Source organism: Ahaetulla prasina, chromosome 4 (genome assembly GCF_028640845.1).
Source record: "Ahaetulla prasina isolate Xishuangbanna chromosome 4, ASM2864084v1, whole genome shotgun sequence".
In the NCBI taxonomy this organism is placed as follows: Eukaryota; Metazoa; Chordata; class Lepidosauria; order Squamata; family Colubridae; genus Ahaetulla; species Ahaetulla prasina.
This window is the reverse complement of record NC_080542.1, coordinates 96792770-96809888: the sequence shown is the minus strand read 5'-3', so window position 1 is coordinate 96809888 and position 17119 is coordinate 96792770.

Sequence of the window (17119 nt, the reverse complement as noted above, 5' to 3'; positions counted from 1 at the left end):
TAACTCAGGTTTAATACTTGAAACATATGACAGATCACTAGAAAAAGCATTCTAAAGCATTCACTGCATCACTGGAAAAAGCATTCATCAAGTAAATTAAAGTTAGTTGCTGCATGTGCAGGTTTCCAAAGCACAATGGAGCATCTTGAGGGAAAGTGGGGAGAATGCTGGCATGTTCTGTACCCAATGCTTCCAGTTAAATATCTGAATCGGATATAATGCCTCAAGTACTTCATTGCAAGTTTTCCATGTTCATAACATTGGTTTGTTACGGCTTCTACTATAATAAAGCCTAGTTATAGTGTGGTTTTCAAAAATTCCTGGTAATAAGAGGTGTTGTAAACACTTATGCAGAACTGTCTACTCATTCTTGGATATGCAAGGCAGTAATCCTAATTTTCCTTATTCAATAAGGAAAATTAGGGTTACTGCCTTGCATATCCTAGAAGCCTTATCATTATTAGAAGCAATTGATTTAAAACTTTCTGTTCAATCATGTCCAATTTTCAGATGATGCTTTGAATCACCCAGATTTTTTGGCAAGTTTTTTTCAGAAGTGGTTTATCGTTGCCAGATAAACCATTTCTCAGATCTAGGACTGAGAGAAAGTATCTGACCCAAGATCACCCAGCTAGTTTTGTGAACAAGGTGAGACTAGAGGAAGAAAAAGAAAGAAGGGAAGAGGAACAGGAGGTAGAGGAGGGGAAAGCGAAGAAGAGGAAGAAAAGGAGAAGAAACAATGAAAGAAGGAGAAGTAAGGGAAGGAAGGAGGAAGTAAGAAAGAGAAAGAATGAAAAAAAGAAAGAAAAAGAAAAAGAATGAAAAAAAAGGAAGGAAGGTTACATTTGTATGCTATCTAACTCTTAAGAATTGTATTAACCTCAAGATGCACTCTAGGATTGCATCACTTCAGGCTCTGGGAAGAGTAGACCTCAGAAAAGGCACGATGGTAGTCATAGCAGGATGGTTGAAGTCCCAGTTCCTTTCATACATACATGATGCAATACACACATACCATAATAAATTTATATGATGCCCATGTCATATATATAACTCTTGAATGGATAACAAGCAGAAATTATATATATAAATAAAAGTTGATATCACCAAGAAATGGACTCACCCACACATCAGACCTCTAATCTTGATAGCAAAACCAAGTTTCGGTACCTTTAGAAAAGAATGCACTGGTAAGATGCTGGTTAGAAATTAATGGATTGTTATCTCAGAAAATTTTCTCCTCTATGTTATTGAATTATTCTGTTTTAATTTGGGTGGTTAAAAAGGTACACCCAACCCAACTCATTTTTACTTTCTCCAAATTCAATGCACAGTTTTAAAAATTCCACAGCCATCTAATACATTTTTAATATTATTCAAAATTACTAATGGATTCCTATTCCATTGCCAGGCACAGCACTTCTAATAACTCAATAATTACTAATTTAATCACTAGTAATTTTACATTTTGGTAACTACTCATAAGGGAGAAGACATTTTCTATAGTTGCTCTTTATTTTATTTTATCAAGGATTATTAAGAATCATGTGCTGAATGTAGTGTCATCTTTTTCCCTCTTATACAAAAATGATCAGTCCAGCTGCCATGATCAGTAGGCTTTTTTAAATTTAATAACAATTTCAATGCACTCATATGCCAACATATCTTCTGACTCAGTCCTTATTACCTTGATTAAAAATGAATACTAAAAAGATGAGTCACAAACACACACCATTGCTCCTGTGTCCTCCAAATAAGCTATTAATCATTCAGAAGAGATTCTATTAATCCCTTTCTGCTCTCACAGCTGCTGGGAACAATCTGTGCTAATGGGAGATACAGGAATGAGCAGGAGGCCATTTGAAATATACATTCTCCACATACCACATTATCAGTGGCACAGTTGGTGAAGGTTTAAAAGACCTTGGCAGTTGTTGCTAATGTCTGTTCTAGGTTTGGAATTGCAGAGAAGAAGATAGAAATAACAATAGCACTTAAACTTAAATACATCTTCGCAATGCTTTAAAGCCCTCTCTAAATGGTTTACACAGTCAGCATATTACCCCCAGCAATCTGGGTCCTCATTTTACTGACCTTGGCAGGATGGAAGACTGAGTCAATCTAGAGTCCATCAAGATTGAACTCCTGCTGAGGGCAGAATTAGCCAGTAATGATTGCATTCTAACCACTGCACCACCATGGCTCTATTCTGTAAATCAAGTATGTGTCCTCTTACATTCCAATTGCTCTTGTTGTGATTACATGAACAGAAGATGTGAAGAAGAACTGGCCACAACTTCCAACCTGTCTTAGGTGAGACAAGGGCAGTCGTTTCTTTTGAATCTTATAAGAATTTTCCATCAAGGATATTAACAATAAAAGCAAAGTATATATACCGCATTAAAAAAAACAAAGGAACCTTTTCTTTGGGAGTGTGTTGCCATTGTTGTTTCTATTGTCATCTGCCCAAATCTATTCACTGCAAAATAAAATTCTTTTCATTGAAGGCTGTGAACCATAAATTGGTAGATAGCCGTTTTTCAATTTACCAGTTGAAGGAGAGAGTAACTTGCCCAAAGTCAACCAGCTGCAGGATTATATAAACTTCACTTCTGGATCCAGTTTTGTTCCTGGATAGCAGTTATGGTCTGGAAGATTTAAGCATAACACCTGATCTTCTTTCTCTTCCTCACTAGCTACCTTGCTTCATCAGTGCTCCCACAATCTTTTCATTGCTCTCCGAAATGCTGGTGAATTTTCCCCTCCCCCCACTTTGCCATGCTCTTTTCCCCACATTCTTTTCATTGCCCAACTTCCTTCCTTCATGCCTAGAGCCACATTGTCACCATTGCCACCCTTACAGGTCTACCTTATTTGAGCTGCAAAAATCCAGATCATCATTAAATGGAAGCAACCCCAATCAAATTGACGTGCAACTTAGAATAGTTTTCTTCAGTTATTTCAGAGCCACTTTGCATTGCAATATAAGATAAGAGGCTTGTTTTTAATTAAAGACATTAAATGCAAAGTTTCAGACAAGATATATCTGAAACTCTGTTGTATATACAATCAGGGCAAAGTGGAGGAATTTGCACAAGCACTCAAGGAAACTTTACCAAGCCCAGCTGAAGCAAATGCAACTGAACGATAGGAATATTTCAAGAATGCTGTTTATAACATCACCTTGTCAATATATGGCAAGGAGACCAAAAAGACAGCAAATTGGTTTGAAGCCCATTCGGAGAAGCTGATGCCAGCCATCGAGGAAAAAAGGAGAGCTCTAATTGCATATAAAGCCTGTTCCAATGAGCTCAACCTACAGGTTCTGTGAGCTGCTTGTACAAAGTCCAAAAGTTTGCTAAGAGATGTGCTAGCGACTTGGCTGCAGCTTCGCTTGCGGATCCAGATAGCAGCTGATATAGGCAACATCAAGGGGACGTATGATGGCATCAAGCAGGCTTAGGTCCAAATCAGAGGAAATCTGCCCTTCTGAAGTCTGCTACAGGTGAGGTTATCCAGGATCGAACACAGCAGATGGCACGCTGGGTGCAACGTTACTTTGAGTTATATTCCAGAGAAAACGTTGTAACTGAAGAAGCATGATTAAATAATATTGAGTGCCTGCCTGAAGAAGCATTACATAATTTGAGGAGCTTGATAGTGAACCAACTTTAGAAGAACTAAACGTGGCCCTGGATTCCCTTGCCTCTGGCAAGGCATCTGGGAAAATTAACATCCCTGCCGAAGTTCTGCAGTGTTTCAAAGAGAGCATCTCCATTGAATTGCATGAAATCTTCTGTCTTTGTTGGAGGGAAGGTGGAGTACCACAGGACATGAAGGATGCAAATATCATCACACTGTACAAAGGCGACAGGGATGACTGTAACAATAATTCAGATACTGAATAAATGTATTGGTAAAGCAACCACCACATTCTCCAGACTTACAAAGAGAGTATGGCTTAATAAGAAGCTGACGGGGAAGAACCAGAACCATCACATTGACACTGGCTGGAAAATAGCAGGCTCCAACAAGCCTTGCGAAAATCCAGCCAGGCAAACCACTGTTAGGGGATCTTCAGACTGGATCCATCTTGCAGGGCCAGTGAAGAATGAGAGGCACTTCAAACGACCAAGAGGAATAGGCAAGATCCTCAGAGATCAGAGGAAACTGTGATCTGGTGGCGGGGGCAATGGCCATTACAACCATCATGAAGCTTGGGCAACCAGAATAAGATTTGTGCAGGTGTGGTGTTTTGGACGGAGTATTGGTACCGGGCAGGGGTGAAATGCTCCTGGTTCAGACCAGATCACCTGATCCGGTAGCGATTTGGCGGGTGGTTCGGAAAACCAGTAGCAAAAATCCCTGTCCCTCTATGCCCAGCTGAGCCGCGCGATCATCAGAGGGTTTTTTTAAACTTTTAAAAGCATTTTTTCTTCAGCCAAAAAAATGCTTCTAAAAGAAAAAAAAAGCCTCTAATGATTGTGTGGCTCAGCTGGGATTGTCAGAGGCTTTTAAAAGCATTTTTAAAAATGCTTTTAAAAGGCTCCTCTGACAATCACAGCTGAGTTGTCTGATCATCAGAGCAGCCTTTTAAAAGCATTTTTTAACAACCTCTTCGGCCAAAGAGGATGTAAAATGTTGCTTTTAAAAGGGTCCTCTAACAATCACAGCTGAGTTGCCTGATCGTCAGAGGCTTTTTTTTCTTTTAAAGGCAAAATGCCACAACTCAGGCAACTCAGCTAGGATCACCAGAGCCTTTTATTTTATTTATATTTTAAAAAATAATTTTTATTAAACAGATTTTTTTTAAAAAAAACTAAAACAAAAGTAAAAACAAAAAAGAAATATTAACATTTTCTTCTTTTCAACAGTTTCGCGTTGGTGATCAATACTTACACATTTTCTCCCTCTTATCCTAACGTATCTTTTATACATATATTTCTAATATATCGGTGAGGGTGAACCTATGGCATACATGCCAGAGGTGGCATGCAGAGCCCTCTCTGTGGGCACATGCACCGCACCAGCTGCTTTCCTGGTTTCCAGTGCGCCAGCTGGTCTCTGCAGGCACCAGAGCACCAGAAAATGGCCCCAAAATGGCCAAAAAACAGGCTGTTTTTTGGGCTGTTTTCCAGGCCATTTTTAGGGCCATTTTTGGCCTGGAAAACAGCCAAAACACAAGCATGCACATGCCGGCCAGCTGGTCTTTGGGTTTCCAGCACTCCGACACGCACACATGCACATGCATTCTGGTTTGGGCACTCAGTGCCAAAAAGGCTCGCCATTGCTGTAATATGTAATAAGTATATCACTATAATATATTATATCAGGGGTGTCCAAAGTTTTTTGAGTGAGGGCCAAATACAGAAAAATAAGCAAAGGCCCGGGCCACGGGGGGGGGAGGGGGGGGCTAATTTTTTTGTACCAGTTCTGTGGGCGTGGCTTATTTTGGGGTGTGGCTTGGTGGTCATGTGACTGGTGGGCGTGACTAATTCCTCATGTGACTGAGTGGATGTGGCTATGGGCATAGAAACTACTCAGAGGGCTAAAAAAAGTAATTTTTGACCAGTCCTCACACTTATGACCATCCTCACATTTATGCCCATTGCAGCATTTTTAACAACCATATCACTCATTTCACAACTGCTTCTCTTCACCACGGTTACAAGATAGGGTGCAAAATGTAAAGATAGTTGTAGGTGTGAGGACCAGTCAAAAGTGTGAGGACAGGTCAAAAATAACTTTTCCAGCCCTCTGAGTAGTCCCTATGCACAAAATGCTGCAACAGGCATAAATGATGACCGGTCATAAGTGTGAGGACTGGTCAAAAGTGCGATATAGTTTTGTCTGGAGACATTCTGCACACTTCCCCACCAACGCTGTTCGCCCCTCGCCGCCTCACCTGTTTCTCGATGCCGGTCTTCTTCTTTTCCGCCAGGAGTCCCAGCTGCTTTCTATCAGTCTGCAGGGTGCAAAACTGTCACGCTGGGAGATCCTGCAGCATGCAAAGAAGCCCCAAGGGTCCCTCGGTTTGGGCACAGGTTTGGGAGCAGAGCCCCAAAGGGCTTTGAAGCTGCTCGAGGGCAGCTGGGGCCCATGTACAGAGTGCACACAATAGCCTCAAGCCACAAGAGTTTTGCAGCCAGCCAGTCCTTCTCAGAGGCAGACAAAATGAAACAGAAACAAGCCAAGCGGGTGAGAGACACCTTCAAAGGCAAACAAACAAAAAAACTTCCCTTTTGGGAAGAGGCAGCGCTGTGCTAGGAAGGCCGGCTGTTCTCCCCCTCCGAGGGCCTTGTGGGTCAGCCAGGAGGCTTTGGCCCCTTGGAGGAATGACCCTGGCAATGCCCCATGGGGCACAGGGGCCACCAGCCAGCCAAGCTGCCTTGGGCCCAAAAGACTCTTTGCGAGGAAGGGCTTCATCCCCCTTGGGCATCCCGGCATCCCAGGATGTTGCCATCTTCCCCAGCTGTGGCAACACTGCGGGGGGTGGGGTGGGGTGGGGTGGATCTCTTCGGCTCTCTCCCAGAGCCTCCTTGGTCACTCAGCTTCCCGGACAAGCCCCCAACTCAGCTGCGCCCCCCCCCTTACCAGGCATTCCCACCAACTGAGCTGCATCGCCGGAGGAGGGGGGGAGGCAGTGGCTGGAGAGGGACAACCCGCCTTCGCCGCCCCCCCACCCAGAGGTTCTCCGGGGAGCAGAAGCGTCCCGTTCCCGCCGGGACCCTCGGCAGCCCCCGCAGCGGGGCCCACTCAGCAGCTCAACACTCCCATCCTCCTCCGCTCCGCTCCCCCGCCCGTCCAGCCCTGCTCTGCCGACCCGCCCGGAGAGCCTACCTGCGTGGCGCCGCGAGCCGAGGGCGCCCGGAGCAGCGCCGGAAGCTCTGCCACCCACCCGCCTCCTCCTCTGTCTGGTGGGCCGGGCTGGAGCCGTGGGCGTCCCGGGCGCCCCCTACAGCCCAGTGGCGGAATGGCCGGCCCGCAGCCCCGGGTGGGCGGGGGTAGCCTCAGCGGAGCCTCCCCGCATCTGCAACCGGGCGAGCGGTGGCTTCCTTGGGGGCCAGGACGGGGGCCGCACCCCACTGTCCACCGAGAATTTGCTGCGGGCCAATAAAAACTGACCCGCGGGCCGCAGTTGGCCCGCGGGCCGTAGTTTGGACACCCCTGTATTATATTATTCTAATTATTTTATTTACATGTATACTTAGATATACACGTGTACCCAATTTCCTTCCCACAATTTCTGTTTCTTTCTATTTGTTCTTCTATTTCTACTCCTAGTTTATCTGTTATTTAATCTTTCCTTGCACTTTTATTTCGTGGCTCCCATGTAACACCACTGCTCCGTAGTCTGCACTGGCTTCCTGTAGTCTTTTGGGTGCGCTTCAAGATCCTGGTTACCATCTTTAAATCGCTCCATGGCTTAGGACCCGGGTACTTACGAGACCGCCTGCTGTTACCTTATGCCTCCCATCGACCCGTATGCTCCCACAGAGAGGGCCTTCTCAGGGTGCCGTCCGCCAAACAATGTCGGCTGGCGGCCCCCAGGAGTAGGGCCTTCTCTGTGGGAGCACCGACGCTCTGGAACGAACTCCCCCCTGGCTTATGTCAAGTGCCTGATCTTCAGACCTTTTGTCGTGAGCTAAAAACATACTTATTAATTCAAGCAGGACTGGCATAAATAGTTGATTTTAAATTGGGGTTTTAGTAATATTTTAAATTTTTAAATCTTTTAAATTACCGGCCGTTTAGTAATAGTTTATTTTAATTTCTTTTAATTGTATATATTTTGTATTTTATTCCGGCTGTACACCGCCCTGAGTCCTTCGGGAGAAGGGCGGTATAAAAATTTAATAAAATAAATAAAATAAATAAATAAATAAATTTCCCACCCCTTTCTTCCAACCATTTATACCATCTCTCCTATACGAAATAATATTTTGTTTACTCTTTTTCCTGTATCGTCTTCGTAAGCTTATCCATTTCTGCACATTCCATGATTTTTCTAATTACATTGACTTCAGATGGTATACTGTTATTTTTCCAGTTCTGTGCGTAGACTATTCGTGCTGCTGTAACTATGTGGATCATTAAATACCATACTTTTTTTTCATATGACCCTGGAATTATTCCCAGTAAAAATGTTTCTGGCTTCATTTCTATATGTTGATTTATAATTTCTTCTATTTGTAATTTAATTTTTTGCCAATATTGTTTCGCTTTAGACAAAATTCTTCAAGGTATAGAAGACAAATTGATTTTAAAAAATTACAATTATTTATTAAGATACAAATTGGAAGAAGTGGTAGTTAAAGAAAACATGATAATTTGGGCAATTTTTTTTGGCTATAATATTGAATTAGATAAGTGGGAGAAATTTTGGAATACAAATTATAAAGTAACAATGTCTGTACCCTATAAAGAAAACATGTATAAAATGTTTTATAGGTGGCACCTGCCACCAGCTAGATTGGCAAAGATGTTCCCCAATACTTCACCACTATGTCCTGTCATAAAGTGAAACAATATTAGCCAGAGTCTTTTAAAAGCAGAAGAGGTTGTAGAAAAAATGCTTTTAAAAGTAAAAAAAAAAAGTTGGCCATGCCCACCCAGTCACATTACCCCCCCACTAAGCCATGCCCACAGAACCAGTAGTAACAAATTTTACATTTCACCACTGGTACCAAGTGAGTGATTGGCCAACTCACAGGTAAAAAAAAAAAGCATTTAAAAAATTTTCAAAAAAAGTCCCGGTGAGGAAATAGCAGCTAATTGGTGTTGGGGAATATCAATGAAGGGAGAAGAATAAAACGGAAGTTAAAGCACTAAAGCTCAGAATGGAGCTTGATATTTGGATTGGAAATTGGATTTGGAGATATTAAAATTATTATAAGAAAAAGACGCAAAAGAAAATAGTTTCTAAACAAGATTAGACATAAATGAAAAGTTCAAGATAATCTTCAATCTTTGAACTTTGAAGGAAGAACAAAGAAAAATTCAAAATAGAAAAGCCTTGTAAAGGAAATTTTTCAATTGGATTTGAAATTGGATTTTAAACTGGAATTTGGGATATATAAAATTAAGAAGAAAAAGAAGAAACTTGAAAAACATTTGATAAATGGAGTTAATACACAAATTTGATATATTGCGACTTTGTTGATTTGAAACTTGTGGATTGGAGAGAGACATCTGCTGGTGGAAAAAAAGCACTACAATGAATAGTTTAAAATCTGGAAAAATTACAGTGACCTTGAGCTACAAGAGCCATGAGAAGTTTGAAGGAGGATTTGTTTTCTGTTTGATCTCGGCAACCAAAGGAGGTGGAAAATAACAAAACAAAAGTTAGAAACAAACCAGAACGTCAAAATGTGACAGGAACTAATTGAGATGGTTAAAATGATGCGTGTATCATTTAATCTTGATAGAAAACGAGAAATTGTGTCAGAACATTTTCAATTGAATAAAGAGGCTAACAACAAGAAGCAAGAAAACAGCACTGAAGATAAAGACATTGATGATGAAAAATTAAATGATTACGTTGGAAGTAACAATGAAAGAAAGAGAAGGGATAGGAGGAAACAACCTACAAAAAAGAAGCAAACTAAGGGAAGAAAAGGAAAGGGGAAAAGACTAGAGGAAAATATTTTTAATGTTTACACTGGGATTAACAGTGGCAAAAATAGAGAGGATAGGATGAAGCAAAAGAGAAAAGAAAAGGGGAAAGATTAGCCACAAAAATGTTTAATGACTACACTGAGATCAACAGTTGGGAAATAAGAAAAATGATTGGAGAAAAGGGGAATAGATCCGATGGGAACTTAGGGCAAACTAGACGAGTAAAGGATTTAAAAGTCAAAGGAAAGATACAGAAGAAAAGACATAATTATAAAAAGAAAAAGAAAAAAAAAGAAAATGAGAGAATGGGACGAAGGGAGGAAAATTTTAAGAGGGGGATTGCTGGAGGGACCAAGAGAAAATGGTTAAAAGGAGTAATTAATGGGAAGGAGGAAGGGTAATATGAAATATACCTATAGTTATAAGTGAACTATATTATTATTAATATTTGTGAGTTTTAATACGAAATATATTGTGTAATATGAATGGTAGAATGGAGAAAAACAAGGGAAAGGAGGAAAGGAAATATGCTATATACTTATAGAATCAAATGAATTGTATTAATATCAGTATCGTAAAAATGGAATTATGATATAAATTGTGAAATACAAAAACAATGGTAGAAGGGTTAATATGATCTTATTATGTATTTAGAGGGGGTTAAGATATGGAACTTCAAATGAAATTGAAATTGAATAAGATATTAATAGAAATTAAGAAAAAGAAGATGATTAAGAGATTAAGATAATGTTTGTATTTGAAAAAGGTGGTGTGAAAAACAAAATTGAAGAAATATATTGTTTTCGGTAAAATGGTAAGATGATTAATAGGGAAATAAGAAATGATAAATTGGTCCATCATAGAAAATAATTGAGAATAAGAGATAAATGTGAAACATTAAGCTATAATAAAAAAATAGAAACTAAGGAGTTTTGGCTATGTTTAAATTAAAGGGTTTCAATAGAAAAAAGGGAAAAAGGGAAACCAATTGATGATAATTTACAAATGTGGTGATTTTGAGAAATATATGTGATAAATGGAAAAAGATTAAGATTGGAGGTTAGGGCGGATGGTAATATTAATTATAAATTAAATATTAAATAGAAATGAAAAATAAAAAAGTGAATATTATGGCAGAAATTTAAATATATACTGTTTATATTTGTTTGTTTGTTTTAAAAAAAATTACCACCCCCCCAAAAAAAGAAGAAGAAGAAGAAGCTACAGAACATACAAAGATCCTGGTCTATTGTGTCCTGAGCACATCTTTGTACTGCAATGACGCTTGGACCCTTTACGTATGGCAGGAGAGAAAGTTGAACACCTTTCATATGTGTTGTCTCCGATGTATTCTTGGCATTACCTGGCATGACAAAGTTCCAAATAGCTCAGTCTTGGAATGTGCTGGAATTTCTAGCATGTATACACTATTGAAACAGTGATGTCTACTCTGGCTTGGGCATGTCGTGAGAATGGCTGATGGTCAGATTCTGAAAGATCTCCTATATGGAGAATTAGTGCAGGGAAAGCGCCTTAGATGGAGACCACAGCTGTAACATAAGGATATTTGCAAGGGGAATCTAAAGGCCTTGGGAATGGACATTAATGACTGGGAAAACTTGACCTCTGATTGTTCAGCTTGGAGGCTAAAGGAGCAGCATGGCCTTCTCCAATTCAAACAGACACTTGTTTGGCAGGCTGAAAAGAGACAGTCCCAGAACCAGCAAAATCTGGGGGCTGGGCAGGGGACAGAATATATCTGCCATCAGTGTGGAAGGGATTGCCACTCTCAAATTGGCCTTTTTAGTCACACCAGATACTGTTTTAGGACCTCTCTCCAGAGCACGATACCATAGTATCCCATAGATACCCAAAAAGAAATCCCTCTGACGAAGAAACAAAACTGGCTATGTAACCAACTTCAGAAACAGCTACAAAAATATATGCAACCAAATAAAAATTGAATGCACCAATTACCACACCAAACAAGAAGAAAACCTTCTGCGCACAAAATCCAATCGTGCTTTTTATAATTTTGTGAACAACAAACTTAAAGACTCAAGATCCACCGCACCACTAAAAGGATCTAACAGCAAAGAATATAATGATGAAACAGTTAAAGCAAATCTCTTTAACACATTCTTCGGCTCAGTCTTTGTTAACAGTAATGGCTCATACCTATCATTCCCCTGTCATACCAACAATGAGTACAATGACCTAACACAAATAGATTTCACAGAAGATAATGTTGAAAAGGCCCTTCGCAAACTGAAACCATCTCTATCTATTGGACCTGATGGTCTATGTGCATACTTCTTAAAAAAGCTTTCCACTAATTTAGCAGAACCCCTAAGCATAATCTTTGAAAAAGCTTTCACGACCAGCTCCCTTCCCAAACTTTGGTCACTAGCCACGGTCATCCCTGTTTAGTTGAAAATTACAGACCAATCTCTTTATGCTGCGTCACCTGCAAAGTAATGGAATCAATCATCAACCAATCCATTACCCTCAACTTAGAAACAAACAACCTACTCTCTAATAAACAATTTGGTTTCGGAAAAAATTTTATCCTGTAATTTACAACTTCTACACTGCAAAAACATATGGACTACAAATCTTGATCAGGGCATAGAAATAGATGCAATTTACATAGACTTCTGTAAATCTTTTGACTCTGTGGTACATGACAAACTTCTCCTAAAACTAAAATCCTACGACGTCTCTGGACCCCTCCACAATTGGATAACAGTGTTCCTGTCAAACAGACAACAAGTGGTCAAAATAGGCAGTCCCCTATCAAATCCTGTTCCTGTCAATAGCGGCGTTCCCCAAGGAGGCGTTCTTGGACCAACACTCTTCATATTATACATCAATGATCTCTGTGACCATATTATAAGCAATTGTGTTCTCTTCGCTGACAATGTTAAACTATTTAACACTACCAACAATACAGCTACCCTTCAAAAAGACCTTGACTTTGTGTCGGAATGGTCAAAAACTTGGCAACCCCAAATCTCAACCAACAAACGTTCTGTTTTACACATTGGAAAAAAGAATCTGAACACTAAATACAAGCTCAATGGACACTACCTTATAGATGACCCCCACCCCGTTAAAGACCTTGGAGTTTTCATATCAAATGATCCAAGTGCCAAAGCCCACTGCAACTACATCGCAAAAAAGGCTTTTAGAGTTGTAAACTTAATCTTGCGTAGCTTCTTCTCCAGAAACACTACACTACTAACCAGAGCATATAAAACATTTGCTAGACCAATTCTTGAATACAGCTTGACTGTCTGGAACCCATACCTCATTTGGACATTAATACAATTGAGCGTGTCCAGAAATATTTTACAAGGAGAGTTCTCCACTCCTCTGATTACAACAAAATACCTTATGCCACCAGAGTTGAAATCCTGGGTTTAGAAAATTTAGAACTCCGCCGCCTTCGACATGACCTGAGCTTAACTCATAGAATCATCTGTTACAACATCATTCCTGTTGAAGACTACTTCAGCTTCAATCACAACAATATACGAGCACACAATAGATTTAAGCTTAATATAAACCACTCCAATCTTGATTGCAGAAAATATGACTTCAGTAACAGAGTTGTTAATGGCTGGAATGCACTACCAGACTCTGTGGTCTCTTCCTAAAATCCCCAAAGCTTTAACCAAAAACTCTCTACTATTGACCTCACCCCATTCCTAAGAGGTCTGTAAGGGGCGTACATAAGAGCACCAACGTGCCTACCGTTCCTGTCCTAATGTTCCCTTTGATTGTATACAATTTCATATAGTTATTACAATCTTATGGTTATATATATGCTTATATATTGTATAGTTATTTCATGCTTATGCTTATATATAATGTTGTGTCAAATAAAATAAATAAATAAATAAAAATAAATTGTCTTTTGAAACTGAAGGTTGCCAATGATAGGTTATGACAAAGTGCAGAAGCTTAGCCTTTCTGGTCATTTATATTTGATATTTCATCTAAATGTCCATATTATTTTTCAATGAGGGAATTCCTATGCCTTTTACTGTTATATCTTCAACTATTTGCTTCCTATCTGTTTGTCCTTTTTCTTTTCTTTTCTTTTCTTTTCCTTTTAACCAAAAACTTAATGTATTTACAAGTATTATTGTAAATACAGATAGCGGAAAGATGTTTTATGCATCAAATGCTCAGCTGTAACTATTAATTCTAAACAATGTGTTTCCTTTTTTCTTTTCCATTTGGGATCTTTCTTTTTTCTCTATCTTTCATGTTTCATAAAACTTAATTTTCTGCTTCTTAGGCACTGAGTACAATATCTTTGTGGAATGTCACCCCTTGCTGATTGATTGTGGTAGCTGTTAAGAAAACTGTTAACAAAGAAAAGTGATTGCTTGTGTTTCATTTAAGATGGTTCACAGGAGGACTTCATAGAATCATAGATAAATTCTATAACCCCCATCCCCTGAGTCCATCTTAAAAGAAACACAATCAATCTTTTCTTTGTTAGCAGCTACTGCAATCAATCAGCAGGGGGTGATATAATGCAAAGAATATAATTGTCATAATTCATGCAGACTGTTCTGCTGCCATGAGTTCTGTGGTGTAAGGTGGCTCAGTACTCAAATGCACAGATATGTTCTGTAGCTGCAGCAGTATGGAGATTATTGTCAACAAACTGATCTTGCCTGTGTCAAAAGCTCATCCTTGGGTGAGAATGACCATGTCATACTAGAATTCAACATAACGCAAACACAAGCAATAGAACATAATGATACAAGAGTCCTAAATTTTAAAAGAGCTGATTTTTTAACAAACTTAGAGAGAATTTGGGAAGAATTCCTTGGTTGAAAATCCTAAAGGTAAAAACACCTGTAGAAGCTTGGGAAACTCTGTAAAATATGATCATAAAAGTCCAATCCAGCACAATACCAATGAAAAAGAAAAACAAGAAATCTAAGAAGAAACCAGCATAGCTGCATAAAGATCTTTCTGATAAACTGAAGGATAAAAAGGACAAATACAAAAAAATGGAAAGAGGGACACATAAATAAGGCAGGATATTAGCAGATAGCCAGAATCTGCAAAGACAAAGTCAGGAAAGCAAATGCTCAGAATGAACAAAGACTTGCAACAAAAGTCAAAGATAATAATTAAAAAAAAGTTTCTTTCAAAATATAAATAACAAGAAAAAAATCAAGGAAACATTTGGTCCACTGAAGAGAGAAGATGACAAGGAAGTAACAGGCAGCAGAGAAAAAGAATAGCTGCTTAACTCATTCTTTTCATCTGTCTTCATGCAAAAAGAAACTATAGCCCAACCTACCAAAAACATAACTGTAAAAGACAGACTAGAAATAAAAGTTAAAATAAGCAAAAAATAATAATAAGAGAATACCTGTCTGATCTTGATGAATATAAATCACTGGGACTTGACAGATTACATCCCAGAGTTTTAAACAAGCTGGCAGATGTTATCTCAGAACCACTGTGCCACATCTTTCAAAAATCCTGGAGCACCGGGGAACTATCAGAAGATTGGAAAAGAGCTGATGTGGTTCCTATCTTCAAAAAAAGAAAAAAAAAATCCAGACCCAGGAAATTACAGATCAATCAGCCTAACGTCAATACCCAGGAAGATATTGGAAAAGATAATAAAAAAACAAATCTGTAAATATCTAAAAACAAGCAAAGTAATACAGGTAGTCTCGAGTTATGAATGTAATAGAGCCCACTCATTCTATTCGTAACCCAATGATTCAGGGTAGTGAACCTCATACCTTGAATGAGATCACTCTCTCCTTTCGCCCACACATTCGCTAATCAAATGCGAGGCTCATTAAGTGCACATGAGGTATTTCAGGGTGGGGAAGGCCATGGGCAGGTTTAGTTGTTAGATATTGGCAACAGAAGTTTTTCCTCTGGTCCATAGTTTAAGTGGGAAACTAACTCAAAGGTGATTGGCTAGCTCTCCTGACAGCTCCCTATAAAAGGGCTGGCTGTCAGAGAGGCTAGCTGCTGGATTGTACAGAGTTGTAAATAAAAGAATTATTGTTGAAGTCTGCCTCCTGTCTCTCTATCCACGAATCTAACATTAGTGATGGAACAAGCCACCCACTTACAACCACCCAAGGCCTCCCTGACCCACTGAAATACCTCATGCTCCCCAAATTGCTTCCCCCCCGCAACCTGCCATCCTGGGTCACTTACCTTATGAAGATCTAGCAAGCAGTCTTCTCTCCAGCCTTATGTGCCCTTCTGCAGTTCCATTCGGCCCCCTATGGGCTTCCCCTGACATTTTGCAGTCTGAAATGGAGCCTCAGAAGGCTGGATCCAGCCCCCAGAGGCTCCATTTTGGCCTACAATGTGCCAGAGGAGGCCAGCAAAGGGCCAAACTGAGCTTCTGAGGAGTGGATTCAACCCTGGAAGCCCCATTTTGGCCTGCAATTGGTGAAGGCCTCTGGATGGCCGAATGGGGCTTTTGAAGGGCAGATCTGCCCATCAGAAGCTCCATTTCGGCTGACAAGGTACAAGACAAATGTTGCACAGCCTCTGTGGTTGTTTGTAATGAACACTACCCTGGTGCTGCAAGATGCATATTTTCAGGCCTTGTTCAGAAATGGTAGGGGGCGCTGATTGCATAACTTTAAATACTAGACAACACAGTATCAACAGTAGAAACTGTTATGTCCTGCACCGGCAGTGGCGGCCCTTAGTGGTGGAGATGGTTTCTTGTTCTGTTCTGATTGGCTCCCGCTTTTGACAGGAATATAAAAAGGGCTGTCAAAGCAGGCCTGCTCTGCTGGTTGTTGCTGGTCTCTGTGAGTTAAAATAAACGTTATGTGTGAACATCTGTGGAGCCTCAATTATTACGGAACCCACAGAATATAATACTGGCGACGAGGACTGAGGAAAGTACGTGAGTTGCTGAGGAAGCATGCTTATTTCCTGGGTTTCTGTGGGGCAGAAATGTTCGAGACAGCCATGACATCGATGGCCCCCCAGTCAATTCATGCAGGGACTTGGGATGACTTCATGGCTAAATTAAAAAGACATTACGCCCCGACACCCTCCAGAATCGCCCGGCGGCAGCTGTTTTACCATAGAGATCAGGCTGAGGGGGAATCGATAAACCAGTATGTAGCCGCTTTACGTAAAGTGGCGCGCCATTGCAAATTTGTTGATCTGGATGATTACCTTTTGGACCGGCTCATCAGCGGTGTCCAGGATGAACGCCTCAAGCAGTGTCTCATCGCTAAGCAGGACCTCACATTTCAGATGGCATTAGATGAGGCATGTGCCTCAGAGCTGGCCACCCTCTCATTAGCTGATATGCCTCGAGGGCAGAGCCCACAGATAGCGAAAGGAGCAACAATTCATTTCAACAAAGCTGATCCACTATATGAGGAGGTGAAGGAGGAAGACGCTGTCCATCGCCTTAAAGAGGTTAAGAAACCAAATACTCATGCGGGAGATAGCCTCCCTCTGACTGGCTGTT